The following is a 15,445-nucleotide window of genomic DNA, read 5'->3' on the forward strand; positions in this document are numbered from 1 at the left end:
GGGCAGTGGGAATTTACAACCGCAAAGCAAACAATGGGAGGGGATCTTGTTCTCAGAAAATTAATTTACAAAATTTGGAAATACTACACTCAACAGACAATAGCTCCCCCTCTTTTGTTTGATATTTTTTTTATGAATTACCAATAAAGATATAGATGACGTTTTTAAGCTGGTCTTTTCTTTTGTTGTGATACCATTTCGTTGTAATACATTCGAAGGTTTTGAGATTCCTTAATTAAATCAGTTAAGGGTCTTTGATTCGACCACATCAATAGGGTATATACCTCATGGATGAATCGCCACCCTCTTTTTGGGCTATATACACAATCAGGAAGATACAGAGAACATGGGTAAAGAAGAATGAGAGATCCATAGACACAGAAGAGAATTAAGCTTGGTCATTTCTGTCCTGATGTATCAGAAAAGAGAAGGTGCAGACAGCTACAGCCCCGGGTAGAGATGAGCCTTTAGCCAATGGGATACAGCTCAAGAGACCAGACCCAGAAAGGAAGAAAGGCTCCAACTTCAGCTTCCAATTCCTCTCCAATATTTGATTTTTCATTTTCTGAAAAAGCCATCCTTTGAGGGTGTGAAGTGGTAGCTTATTTTGATTTTGATTGTTTTTTCTCTAATGGATTGTAACATATGCACATTGGCCATCTGTAAATCCTCTTTGGATAAATATCTATCCTAGTAGTTTGTCCATTTTCAAATTGGGATGTTTGAGCTTTTGTTGTGTAGTTCTCAAGTTTCTTTTTATGTTCGACATATTCATCCTTGCAAAGATATATGACTTGCAACTATTATCTACTCTTCTGTAAGTTTTCTTTTCACTTCCTTGATAAGGCCCTGTCAGACAAAAAAAGTTTTTAATTCAGATGAAATAAAAATTGGATGATTTGTTTTGTTGACTGTGCTTTCAGTGTCATTGCTAAGACTTCATTTGCCAAATTAGAGACAATGTAGCTGTTCCCCTATATTAACTTCAATGAATGTTATGGTTTTAGCTCTGTTTAGGTCCTTGACACTTTTCATCAAATTTTGGAAAATGGTCTCTTGTTAGGGATCAGTTACATGGTTTTCATATGGATATCCAGTTATTACATCACCACCTGTGGAAGATACAATTCTTACATTATTTAATGTACTTGGCACCCTTTTTGAAGGCATCACTTCATGTGGTAGAGTTGATGTGAAAATAATTTGGACATTCTATTGTATTATATGCAGTTAAGTCCTCAATTACGTTTAGGGTTATGGTTCGGTTTAGTGTTAGTGATAATGTTAAGATTAAGTTTGTGTTCTGGAGTGTTAATTCTACTCTACTATTCTAAGTGTCCATCCTTATGCCACTACCACTCATTCTCATTAGATTACTGTAGTTTTATAGTATGTTTTGAAATCGGGAAGTGTGAATATTCCTAAATATTTCCTCTTTACCTGAACGAATTTACTAGCCAACACCTATTTTGATTACATATGAAGTTAAGCACCTGCATATGGATTACAGAAGAAAAGAAAGACTGGTGGGATACTGATAAGGGTTTTTTTTGAAACTCTAACTCTCTTTGCATAGCATTGGCCTCTTATAATAAAATCTTCCAATCCCTGAACACTGGATGGCTTTCCATATACTTTGGTGTGCCTTAATTTCTTTCAACAGAGTTTTACTGTTTTTGTGTAAAAGTCATTCACCTCTTGGTTAAATGGATTCCTAGTAATTTTTATCTTCTAAATGCTGCTCAAAATAGAATGGCTTACTGTAGGTGTATTACACATGACTGATTTTTGTATGTTGACTTCTCACTACAATTTTGCTCATTTGCTTATTATCACTAAGAGTTTTCTTTGAAGTTTTCAATATAAAGTATCATGTCATCAAGGAGTGGTAGCAGTTTTACTGTTGCAGAATTTGAGAGAGGTTCAATTATTTGCGTATAGAGAGGCCAGGACTCAGGAATGATTTTGAAAAGGAAAAATGGTTTATTGACAGCTGGCTGGATTCGGGAGCTTTCTGTTTCAATCCCGAGCCCGGAACAAGATTTTTAAATTTCTTTTATACAGAGAGGAAAGGCCAAATGGTCCCTTTGTTTCAGTTCTCAATAGACTTGAATTAGCATACATATCTTCCACATCTTAGGTAAGCTTTTAGCATGGACTTCAGACATTCTAGATAAGCTTTTAGCATATTTGGTTTGCATTTTCCCTAAATACTTAAAGTTTATAGACCTTCCATTGTTAAACTGTTTCCTGGGACTGGAGTCGTTGCCATTGTCACTAAGGGCAGGACTGCAGCCTCTTACTGTTCCACACCTACAAGTCAGACAGCTTAGGTTATCTCTGAAGAGACAAAAAGCCTCCCACTCATAGCCCACATCATTACTTCTTTACCAATATGAGTGTGTTTGGTTGCTCTTCCTGGCCACATGCTTTGTTTCACTTCCTGGAAAAATGGCCCTCCTGGTGAAACTTCAGCCTGGACATGAAACTCTTAATACTCAAAGGATTGAGCTTCCCAACTGTACATGAGTCGTTCCTCTCACAACACAGAGAGGGTCATTTAAAAATAGGGAGGTATGGCCCATGAATTTCTCACTTAAGTGATCAGCTAGAAAAGAGGCAAGATGGTAATGCATCCCATGGCACTTTCCTGCCAGAAGAGAGGAGGCATGCCAAATTTAGGGAAGAGAGCAACCCTGCATGGGAAGTGCATTAGCATAGAGCAGTTTGCAAGGCAGTGACTCACTAGCATTTCGACTGGAAAGAAAGAGGACCAACCTAGCCTTGCTGCAAGGAAGAGTAACTATAGGAAAGAACAAGAAAGATAAATTGCAGGAGACAAGAAAGTAATGTTTCTAACTATGGGCAACCATGCTACAGGAGTAGAGTACATGGAACCAAACCATTTCCATCACTTGACCAGTGTCCTTGGTTTTGTAGGCTACCAAACAGAGAAGTTACAGAATTGAAGCCTGATAAAGAGCTTCTATGAGTTTGTCAGCAATGAGATGTTTGATACCTTAAAATGCAGCAGAAAGAGACAAATCCTAATTAATCCAAATGATTGGAAAGGAATTTAGACACATACTGAACTTAACTAGATCACATGTTAATTGGTCTTCTTAAAATTAAATGTGAATCATAGAATCTCATGTATTGTACATTTGTTTACCCTGGGTATCCTCTTTTCTTATGCTAGTGTATGAATAAGTACAAAACTACATAAAAAGTAAAGGGAAGAAAGGTAGTATATGGTGATCTATATTAACTTAACTAGATATACTAATATAGCCTGTGCAAAAATTCAAACTTATTTTATGTCCAAATAAGCCTAAAAAGCCAACTGAAAAAAGTAAAGTATGTAGGCTTTGGATATTCAGGGAGCATGCAAGCCAAATATATCAAGCATACCTGGAATGTGGGGGGCTCATGCTAATTGCTGATGTGGAATGTAGGAGATATGTGATAAACTTATCTGGAATGTGGGGTATATATATTAAATCAAGTTTCCCTGGAAGAAATAACCTATCTAATACTCAGATAAGACCCTTGAAGAAACTAATAAAAGTTCTTTTGCATACAGTCAACTCTTGAGTACCCACTCTTATATCCTCAGAATAAAAAGGACCCAAAAATTCTCCTCGGGGCTGGATTTTTATCAGATCAAGAGTCTGCCAAATCCAGCCAGTCGAAATAAAACTTGCTTCTCAGAATTCTCACATTCTGTGGTTTGATACCACGTACACCTGGCTTCTATCTTCTACTACGAAACACCCCTTACAAGTCGATATATCAACGTCATGCACATGTCTCCTTATATTTTGTTTTTGGAATTTCATAATCTGAAATCATCAAGGGCTTGATGTTTGCTTGTTTTATTAATGAGAGTCCTCTCTTTCATAAGCAGCAACAACTGCTTTATGTGCTCATTTTGTCATAGTAGATTATATCATTGGGTGTAAACCCATACAATGAGAGTGAAGGTAAACCCACATCCTGGGTAGCACTGATGTTCTCAAACAGAGGAAATTGTTTGTCTCAAGATAATTGGTGGCTTCCAATTGGTTAGGGCAGTCGAGTATGCTAAGCCATCATAATTGTTGCAAGTATCTATGAATATGAAACTTCAAGTAATGATGAAGGATTTTCACTGTAGGCCCTGAGTGGAGGGAGTGGGAGGTATTGAATAGATGGAATCAGTGTAACTGTGGAGCAATGGAAGTGTTCCACAAGATCAAACAATGACGGATATAGTACATGTTACATTGCACCAAAAAAAAAAAAAAACCTATAAAGCCTATAGACTAAAATGTAAACCATACTGTAAAATATAAGATAACTAAAATTTTTAAAAATGTTGTCATCTAAAACATAAAACAAATGTAAGCCAAAAGAGAACAATGTTTGGAAGCTGTATTTCAATATCTATATGTCAGCTGCAGCAAATAAAATATGAACATGTACAAAGATCAATGCTGGGGAAAGGGCAAAGTGTTAGATGTTGTGTGTGGGGATACTCTATATGGTATATGTGAATTAATGAAATCTAAAACTTTTGGGAAGAAAAAATTAATAATTAGAAAAAAAGAAGTAGGCGATGAGGAAAAAATGAAAGAAGTTGCATTGCCTCTGTACATACAGTGCAACATCAATTGCATTGATGAAAGTCAAAATGTCAAATCAAAGCTTTTTCATTTTGTGATTTTTTGAAACCTCAATTTATTTTTGTTCAAAAAATTTTGTAAATTAGCATGTATTCTATATTGAAACATTAAATGAATCACTATGTTATATTTTACTATTAATGCAACTTGACAATATGTGAGTCTTTGTTTTTGAAGAAACTTTGGATCACAGAGAGTTTTCACTACGACAAGGGAGGAATACTGTTGTGGATTGTTATTGAAGGGGGGGCACAAATTTGGGAGGGAGTTCTCCAGGCCATATATAGGGTACAAAAAATGTTTGAATGTTTTCATAGAAGTCATAGTTAAAAATGACAAATGAGGGAGTGCTGAGTTCCTAGCCAGGGGATCTCTATCACAGTCCCTAATGGAAGAGCAACAATCCACCAAGGGAAAGGTTAAAGACCAATAAAGATGTATGGTGGAACAATGAAACCTTGATATTGATGTCTATACTTTTGACCCTGTACACCTGAATTATGAGCTACAGGGTCCCTAGGATGTAACTCCTGAGAGCCTTCATTTTGCTCAAGTATGGCGACTCTCTAACCCAATCCCAGCATTTAAATGTGTTACCTTCCCCCAGCGTGGAACCTGTCTCCTGGGGATGAGCCTCGCTGATGCTGAGGTATTACTACTAAGCAAAAACTGATTATGTAACTAGTAGAAGACCTAGAAAAAAGGGTCAACTCAGAAATGCAGAATATCTCAACCTACATGTAATATCAAGTGTTAAAAACTGCTCTTTGACCTTGAATAGAAGGGGGAAATGGGAATGACAAATGAGTTTTAAGGCTATGAGTCTCCAAAAAACAGTCGAGAGGTCATCAGAGGGGTCATTCTTACACACCTCAGCAGGGTTCCAGAGATAGCAAAAGGAGATACAACCCCAGGTACAGGTTCTCCTGAGGGCTACAGAGACCCACATGTTATGTTCATGGCAGATGCCTCTGGAGTTCTGTGCCATGTCAGTTGGGCCTCTTTTGGAGTTTATATTCCTGAGTTTGATGGAGTTGGACTCAGAAGTAACCTATCTACACATGACCCAATGTCACTTTAATGGACCCGTGTTTGGGGCTGGGGATTTTAATACTCAGGAGACCTGAATCTCTGGACTGTCTGTGTGACAGTCAGGCCCTTATTCTCGGCAGATTTGCAACTCCTACCCTCTGGATTAATGGAATTAACCTGGCCAGCTAAGAGGGAGTTGAAGAAGATCAACCACCACAAAAGGGAGTCAAGAGTGCCTACAAATGTAAGAAGGAGAATTGCATCCATCACCGTTATGGAATCTAAGCCCCCTCTTGATATAGAGGTATAGTGGATATAACCATCCCAGGGTCCAGAGGATGGAGGAATAGCATATGGATTAGAATGCACTTACTGATATTCTACTAAGCAACTACTGTGATTTCTAAAGGAAGAAATTTTATCATTGATGTGGAGAAAGTTGCCATGGTAGCTGGTGAGGATAGGGAGAGGGAAGAAGAGATATGATGTGGGGGCATTTTCAGGACATGGAGCTGTCCTGGGTGGTACTGAAGGACATATGTTGGTCATTGCATTTTCTGCCATGGCCCACTTCTTGGAATGGTGGAGAGTGTAAACTACAATGTAAACCAATATCCATGTGGTGCATCAGTGCTCCAAAATGTATTCACCAAATGCAATGAATGTCCCAAGATGATGAAAGAGGTTGTTGATGTGAGAGGAATGGATAAAGGGGTGGGGTGGAGAGTATGGTGTACATCTTATATTTTTTAATGTAACATAAATAAACAGAGAAAATGTGAAATAAAAATAATAATAAGGGATGTGGTATCATTACCAAGCTGGTTAATAAAATGGACAACCAGTTATATAATCATGAAAGAGAATAATGTTCAGCAGACAAAGGAATGAAGAACAGATACATGCTACAACATGGATGAAACATGACAGGTCATGCTAAATGAAAGAAGCCAGTCCCCAAGGCCACATCTACATGATTTTGTTTCTGTGAAATGCCCAGCTCAGGCAAAATCACAGAAAGCGGCAGATTTGTTTTGGCCAGAGGCTGGTATCAGAGGCAAGTGGGACAGACTGCTTAATTGCTAAAGACTTTCATTCGTGGATAATGAAAATATTCTGTAGTTAAATATTGGTGTTTTCCAACTTGGTGAATACATTGACAACTATTAGATTGTACACTTCAATTGGCTAAGTGGTGAATTTTAGGACATGTGAATTTTATCTCCAATAAAAAATTTCTAAACTTATTAAAAAATAGTAGGAGAAATAAAATAAAGAGAAAAGGAACTAATAAAAGGTTTATGCAATTTTGGAAATCTAGTATTTCATTAATATCTCAAAATAGGATCCAAACAAGATAATGATAATGTCTCTTAGTACAATTATAACAGATGCTTAAAAGGTTGGAGCCATATGTTTGCCAAGACCACCCGTTCAATTTGTGACCTAACCAGAATCAAACAACCTGCAACCGTGAGTAGAACTGGCCTAGGGGACATTTGGGTCATAAGGCATGATGATGGAATGTACCAATGGTAGGTGACTATGGGAACTCAAGTAACATGATAATATCTATATTATTTTTCAGTCTGTCTAATACAGAGAATATAATTTGTAAAGGTATTTCTGGGATGTGATCCCTTCTGGAACATCAGGCATTCTGAAGTAAAACTCCTGGCAGACTGATGACTGTGAAACTTGAAATCTGAATGATCAAATACTTAGAAAGGCTTCCTGTTTTTAGCAGGAATTTGAGCAGTTGCCTGACCAACATTCCCAATATGCTGTGCAGAAACACATATCATTCTCACTTCTGTGGATTGGAAGGACAAAAAAGGAATGATGATTTTCTGATGTGAATCAAACCATAGGTACCATACAGAATATCTGAAATCCTCTGGGAACGGAGGCCCCAATAAGACAAGGAAAGCTGGCTAGGCCCTACAGAATGCACAGACTAAATTACATAGTGGTGTGGGTACAACCAATCACATGTACAGATCAAGAGCCAGTAAAGAAAATATTACAGAGCAAATATCTTCATGTTGGTATTTGGAACTGTGAATCAAATTTGCACAAACCTAAGAGGTACATAGGCAACAACAGTAAAAGGAAAATGGGAAGACGAGATTCAGCTGGTAGATGACTTGTATTAGGGTTCATTGACAGGGTCAGTTCCAAAACTGGAACTAAAGATTGAATTACTATTATGATCAAGGATATGGAAATTAAAGCTCTGCCTATGGTGATGAACAAAACTACAGTGCCTATGGCAGATCTGATGATAATGGGCATAGCTATAGGCTCGATGGATATGGGCAGGGATATGCAGAACCCAGTGGCATTAAGAGAACATATGTCAAGACACCTTGAGGGGGTGGAAGTCCACAAAAAATAACCAGTCACACCAAAATAGGACATTGCAGAAAATAGGAGCAAATGCTAAAATAACACGTCTTGAAAGGCCCCATTGAAGATTGGTCCTCTTTGATCTAAGACGATTATTTCCTAATAGACATTCTAGGGTACAAGACACACCTGTATCCAACTGAATAGAGTTACCACTGAGTTTTCTTTGATTTTACATTGTTTGCTATTTCTGTTTTGCCTCCGTTGGGTTTTTGGGTTTTCTACAAATTTCATTTTTATGCTTTTATATTGACCTCAAATAAGTATTTCCTTATGGAATTGTTATAAATAGTTTATTTTAGCATATGTGGGTTAATCAAAAGTTACATTTTGGGGATCTCTTCTGGGATTGCAAATGAAGCCAGAGAAGGTAGCATTTCGCTATCCCTTCTGAATCACAGAGGAAGAGGGGAGGTCTCAGGTGAACTCCAAATCTTGGTGCTTTTGGGTTAAATTTAGTCTGGAAAAGATGTGGGCTTCATAGGAAACTTCCCAAGGAAAATTGAGGGCAATGGAATGTGTGAAAAAAAAATTGGAAAGCTAAACAGATTCAAAACCAGAAGAAGTTAAGACTCCCTGGGGAAGATAGTTAGGAAACCATATCCTTAATTGCTAGGTAGGGTTGAGTGATCACCTCCCAAGAGAGCCTCAGTACTCCAGAAATTTGGGGGGAAGCCGTTCTCTCAAGGTTTGAAAAGAGAAAGAGGAAAAAATTTAAAAGCCTGGTGTTCAAGGTTTGTATAACTGCATCTTAATATTTGGCACTGGTATTATCTTCACTGAATTAATGAAGGATGGATTGTACTAGGAAGGGTTTATGATAGGTTTAGGTCCTAAAGTCCTGGAAGTTGGTCTGGAATTTGAAAAATTGGTTACAGGAAAATGAATTGGACTTTTAAGTGGCGCTTGTTCTGGGTGTAAATTTAAACAGCGAAAAGTTACAACTTGATTCATTTGTTATGGTGCTGAATTGTGAATGAATTTGCTTAATATCAGACATTAATATTGTGTTATCTCTTCCTAAAGTTTGTAATTGCTGTGGGTGCAGTCATGCTGAAGAAAATATACAAAGAAGTTGTTGGTAAAATTAAAGAGTTTTGTGCTTCTGTCTGTGTCAGCTCAAATGCCAGTGTTGGGCTTGTGTGGTTATGTAAGGTCGTGGAATTTGGTTGAGCTGGAGGAGTGAGTTGAATATAGTTTGTGAAGTAAAATGGTGGCATAAATGTGTGTGTGCATGCTCTGCTGTCTTGTCTCTCTGGCTTGGTCCCATTTGTTGGAACATGAGGATTGTCTGTGCCCGTGTCCATGCCTTGCCCCCAAGTCTGTTGGAGCTGGACCAGTCAGGGTGGCTGGTAGAGCCAGTGACTTGAATCATGGACTTTCCAAGACAGTGCTTCCCGGGAAAGGTCCCGAGTTTGAAAATTTTATTCAAACCAATTAGAAAACCTGGAAACCGCCACCATTATCTTCTCTCCCCTCCTCTCTTGGAATGGGGAGCATCTTGCCCCATTCCAGTGATTCCACGCCTTCTATCCATAACCACATTCATATCAAACCACTGATCAACCTGGAAGGGGGGAGGTAAGGGAAATCTCTCTCTCTTTGTAAGTCTATGTAGAAATGCATTGAAAAGTTTAAAGCTGTAAACTGGTAAAATTCCTTGGTCTCAAGGAAGGAGGCTATTTCTTGAAAACAATAAACCTCTAATCACTTGATAGTGCTTTTAATGGTGTGCCTGGAAATGGTCGGCTGTAAGGGTCTTGAAATCCTGCGAAAAAAATCAGGTAAACTATGCAGGTTTATTATTAATAAGGTTCTTGTAACCTAGTTAATGAAGGTGTCCAATTCATCTTAAAGTAAAACATAATAAGAAATGTTGCTAAGAATTAGAATCCTTGTATTTGGACCCTTATGTGTGTGTGTGTGTATACATATATAAATTTGTAGCTGGGGCTACTGCAACGGAGTAAATGTAGCCTGCATTTCAGCTATTGTGGTGATAATTGTTGAATGCATTTACTTATGATTCCTGAAATCCAGCCCAACCCTTAACAATTTACCTTAAGTTAAAAACTTAATGAAAACTGTAACAAAACTGTAACTAAGAGTTAAGTTCATTTATAGATGCCTTTACAATATAAAACAGCAGAAAGATAGTATCTGAAATTATATCTGGGTGAAATTAGCCTGAAACAATTATTGTAAGTGTAAATTCTAAAATAACCTTACATTCGTTTATGGTCACTTCAAGCCTAGCATCACACCTTGCATTTGTTTATGGTAATTTCATAGCAGCTTCTGCCCCTTTAGCCCAGGGAAAAGAGGACTTGAGACATCCCTTTGTTCTGTCCTACTGGTGTTAGTAACTCTGCTTTCTCTCATGATTCCAAGTGTGGATTTATTGCTACCTGGTGGAATACCTGAGCTTCAGGAATTAATGCTCACTGTTGTTTTCTTTTCCTTCTACTACTAATGGAAAATGCCTGCTATTATCTTCATGGTAAAATTGTAAAAGCCATTTAATATATGTGTTGCATTAAAAATGTTTAAAAATATGTAAAATCAAGAGCCAAACTTTAACATTGTCAAACTCTCTTGTGCATTCAAAGCAGGAATTGAGTACATTACAGGTTGCCTCTCCATGTGAGCTATTAGCTAGACTAGTCACTGACCCCTCAAAATATTGTTTCTTATATCATGCCTCTGGTTATGCTCCTGAAGTTGACAGAATCTTCATTACAGTTTCTAGCTCCTGCAGCAACCAATGATGGATCCGTAAAGCCAAACATACAATGGAAATCTCCTCCAGACTGGCACTCTTCCGTAGTACCACAGAGCACTGTGCACCAGGCCAGTAAAATACTGGAAACTGTCTTTAGGTTCAATGATGCTGCGCCTTGCTCACTTTGTAGAACATGCTAAATGAAGCCATTGTAGCAAGGATACTGTAAGTAAAACTTATTTTTTGACTTTACAAATTTGTTTTATTTGTTTTACAGAACTTAAGCAGTTTACTTTGTCAGATAAGGTAAAGAATGGCTTCCATTTTAAAAATAAACATTCTGGTATTCCTGGTTCCATAAAAACAATATAAATATAAGCAATTTGTACATCTTGCTGGTGAATTCACATAATGCTTTTATTTCCCAGGTCCTCTGACTATCTTATCCTCTCCAGTTAGTCATTTCTGTTTTGACCATTCACTGTGGGAGTGGAATGGATTTGGGGTTTAGAAGGCCACAATATGGCTGTTCGGTAAAATTTTATTACTTGCCCTTCTGGTCCACACCCATGACTCCTAATTAAGAGTCAAAGTTTAAGGTTTAAACTTAAATCTGTCGAGATCATTATCAGGTTTTTTTTGCATAGTAGGAATCTGAATGGTGGAGAGACTGATATTGTTGTAGAATATGAGAGAGGTTCAATTATTTGCGTATAGAGAGGCCAGGACTCAGGAGTGATTTGGAGAAGGAAAAATGGTTTATTGACGGCTGGCTGGACTCGGCTGGCTGGACTCGGGAGCTTTCTGTTTCAATCCCGAGCCCCGAACAAGATTTTTGAGTTCCTTTTCTACAGAGAGGAAAGGCAAAACGGTCCTTTTGTTTCAGTTCTCAATAGGCTTGAATTAGCATATATCTTCCACATCCTGGGTAAGCTTTTAGCATGGACTTCATACATTCTAGGTAAGCTTTTAGCATATTTGGTTTGCATTTCCCCTGAATACTTAAAGTTTATAGACTTTGCATTGTTAAACTGTTTCCTGAGACTGTTGTCATTGCCATGGTCACCAAGGGCAGGACTGCAGCCTCTTACCCTTCCACACCCACAAGTTAAGACAGTCAGTTTAGGTTATGGTTATCTCTGAAGAGACAAAGAGCCTCCCACCCATAGCCCACATCAGTATAGAAGGTGGCTAGGACCCTACAGCCAACGATCGCTGATAAACAGGATGAGACTAAAATGCTCCAGTCCATGCAGGGATTAACATGAAGGGCATCTTGGTCAGAGGCATAGATGTCCTTGGCATTGGATTCCGGGAAGGCAGTTTCACTATAAATATGTAAAACCTCTTGGCAATATGCCAGACTGCTTTAAAGGAAAAGCTGCAGTTCCACTTCTAAAATCTTGCAAGTGGAGAACTTGTCTCCTCAAAGATTCTTTTAAAAGTGAGTGAAATAACTGATTAATGATGGTTATTATGGGCTGGCCAGGGAGTCATCAATATCCAGAGCTCAGAAAAACCAGGAGGGTCAGTTTATGGTTTTAGTTTAATGAAAGGGAGAGATGTAATGTTAAAAAAAAAAAAAAGAGACTGACGTGCTGGAAAGACAAAACACATGGAGACCAACCGTGGTGCAGGATGGAACTGGTTAAATTAGGGTTTCTCAAAATGTGGAACAAATGCCCAGCAATAAGTACCGCCTCAGGCAGTATTAAATGATGCTGAATTCCACAGGAAGGAATTCATTCTCCAACTATCTGATCCTGATTATTTCAAGGACAAAGTCTCTGTTTGGGTCTAGTGTGCTTGAATTTCTGCACTTAACTAATCTCCCTTCACAACAGGGTGAAGCATCTCTGGCCGGTCACCCCTCAAGGAGCAAAACTGGCTCAGGATTCAATGACCTTGCCTGTCCCCCCTCCCTTGCCCCTCCCTGTTGCCTTCTGTGGATAATAAGTTATACTAATTTTCTTTCATGGGAAGTGATACAAAATAACTTTATACAAACATAATTTTAAGTCAATTAGCTATAACAATACAATGTAAACATGGTGATGGGAGTTCTGGGATGGATGAAGTTTGAGATTTCGAGGATTAAGCAGATCGTCTCAGCTTCTCGTGTGTGGAGTATTCAAATTCCTCTGGATATGGGTGTGAGGAGCCAAACTACTGGACAAGGTTTCCAAATTTTACCTAAGCAACAAAAAAATGACCCTAACCTACTTAGGTGACATTTCAGAAAAGCCCCAAGATGGTCTCATCATGTCCAGATTAGAGGGTGTTTTGGAAATGGTGAAACACCAGAAATACTTGTTTTTTCTTTCCCCCACACAAACGTAATGAATATCAGTGTTGATGCTAATTTAGATCCTGATTATTTAATTGTTAAGTCTTGAATTCTGATTCATTAATTGAAGCACTGGCAACTGCTTTGCAGAATATTGCATATTAAACCACAGGCAACCTGATAAAAAAATACTGGAGGAAGGGAATTTTAAAACAACTTTAATCATTGTTCTTTCAGGACTTGAGCAAAGACTAACCCCCTGGAGCTTCTGTAGACAGACCTTCTCCAGTAACCTTCCAGAAGGAACACTTTGTAGGCTAATAATTTTGTTGGGGATGACAACTCATTTGATGTTTTGCTGACATTTTTAGACTAGGTGTACATGCCCTATAATGAATAGCCTTAACAAAATAGATTTTAAAAATTACAATTATTCAAAAACCTGAATCTTGCTGGCAAACATGAAACATCCAAGAGAAAAATAGAATGATCAGCCTTCTGCACCCCCTCCCACCTACACTCCTAAAATCAATCCAAAATGTGTAATTTAAAAGAAAACGTGTTGTTTGTGCCCACGATTGTGGAGTTTCATCAAGGCTTCACAGCTGGAGGTTTGAAAAATCCCACTTTTCGAAAATATCTGACAATCTGAGGCACGGAGACTAAGGTGATGCTGGTTCGCACTGACGCAAACAGCTTGTGGATGGCGTAGGCCACCACGAAGGTGCTCGTGCCTGCTGCCATTTTCGACTGCACCAGCGGCTCCCTAAACCCAAGCTGCAGCAGGAGTGCTGACATGTCCATGCCGCCTGAAACCACCGTGTAGAATATGCCCAAGGAGATGAGTGAGATGCCGATGTGCAGTGACACGCCGACGGAGCCATATTCTTTTAAGATCTTTCTCAGCTGCTGCTCCTTGCTTGGCTTTTGCTCCTCCGCGCTGCTGGGGTCCTGGCCGATGGTCTCAGTGACTGCTCGAGTCCTTGCGGCCGCAGCAGGTCCCGCGGGCCGTGCGCAGCAGCCGGGCGTCGGGTCCCCGCCGCAGCAGGGGCAGGGACAGGGGCGACCGGGTGCAGGGGGCGGCGGCTCCCAGAAGCCAGGCGGCGCAGGGTCCAGCCAGGCCCCCACCCTGCCCGCGGGCGCAGCAGCACCAGCAGCCCGCCCTGGCGCGTACCTGCCCTGTAAGTAAAAGTTAAACGCAAGTGGCATTATGGCCTTCTCCCATGGAGAAATATCATGAAAATTATGAAAAACCTGAAACTTTAAAGTACTGATTTCAACTCAGAATCTTTATGCATTAAGTAGCACATTAATTAATATTAAATGCTGTGCATTTATCCTGTTCTCAACATATGATTAATAATTATAATGATATATTTTCTATTCTGGATAAGGTACAAAAGTAAAATAAAAGTAAAATGTTAAATTCCAGGTAACTTCATTTTCTAAATAGATAACACCCATGTCTATGAAATAAGGTGGCAGTCTTACCTGAAAACAATGGGGCCGCCAGTGGCTTGCAGGAACCCAGTTAATTGGTGCCAGTCTCAGCCACCCTACTACTCTATTGTACTTTACTGTGTAGCAAAACAAGGCTTGCTTGGTTGTGATGGGTCACCTATTGAACAGTCAAAATTTCCAGACATTTTTCCATTAAACCTAAAATGCATAAAATTTTATTCCTTAGTTCTGATCACTCCCACAGCTCAAAACCTAAGGGAACTTCCTACTGGGTACCATAATCCTGAATGAAACCAATGGCCCCAAATGTATCAATTCACTGGAAGCACCTGGCAGAGCACATTAGTGCCAGTCATAAACCAGATGAAATTAACTTCCAGAACAAATCTAAGTACCTAATATTATTATTTACTACGATTTCTCTCTGAAAATAAATAACTTCATATATATGTGTGTGTGTGTGTATAGATGTATGTGTGTGTGTGTATATATCATATATATATATATATACACACTCTTCTCCAATAATCTTTATAAAGGGTGACATTTTTATAAACACCAAACTTTGTCTACCACTGTGGTCCAATATCCACTTTTAAAAAACAGGCATTCCAAATTTTTAATTAAGTTTGTTTCTTTCAGAATGAGCATCTTATTATCCATATGAAATCTTCATCCAGCTTTGTACAGAATGCCAGTTACCTCTTCCTCCAGTCCAAGAAAAGAAACAAAGTTTTCACACCTTGTTAAGTAAGGACTACAATTCATGGTCAGCAAGAAATACTTACAGATAGGCGATCATATCCCTTTAACTCCCCTTTAAGATTAAATGTGTAAACATTCTAGTTGTAAAATAAAATTAGTACTTGG

General features: G+C 38.7%; 1 pseudogene; it reads right to left on the minus strand.

The window, feature by feature from the left end:
- Positions 1-13,705: 13,705 nt before the first annotated feature.
- On the minus strand, positions 13,706-14,323 carry LOC101413379 (protein FAM210B, mitochondrial pseudogene; annotated as a pseudogene).
- Between the last annotated feature and the right edge of the window lie 1,122 nt (positions 14,324-15,445).

Source organism: Dasypus novemcinctus, chromosome X (assembly GCF_030445035.2).
Source record: "Dasypus novemcinctus isolate mDasNov1 chromosome X, mDasNov1.1.hap2, whole genome shotgun sequence".
NCBI classification, from domain to species: domain Eukaryota; kingdom Metazoa; phylum Chordata; class Mammalia; order Cingulata; family Dasypodidae; genus Dasypus; species Dasypus novemcinctus.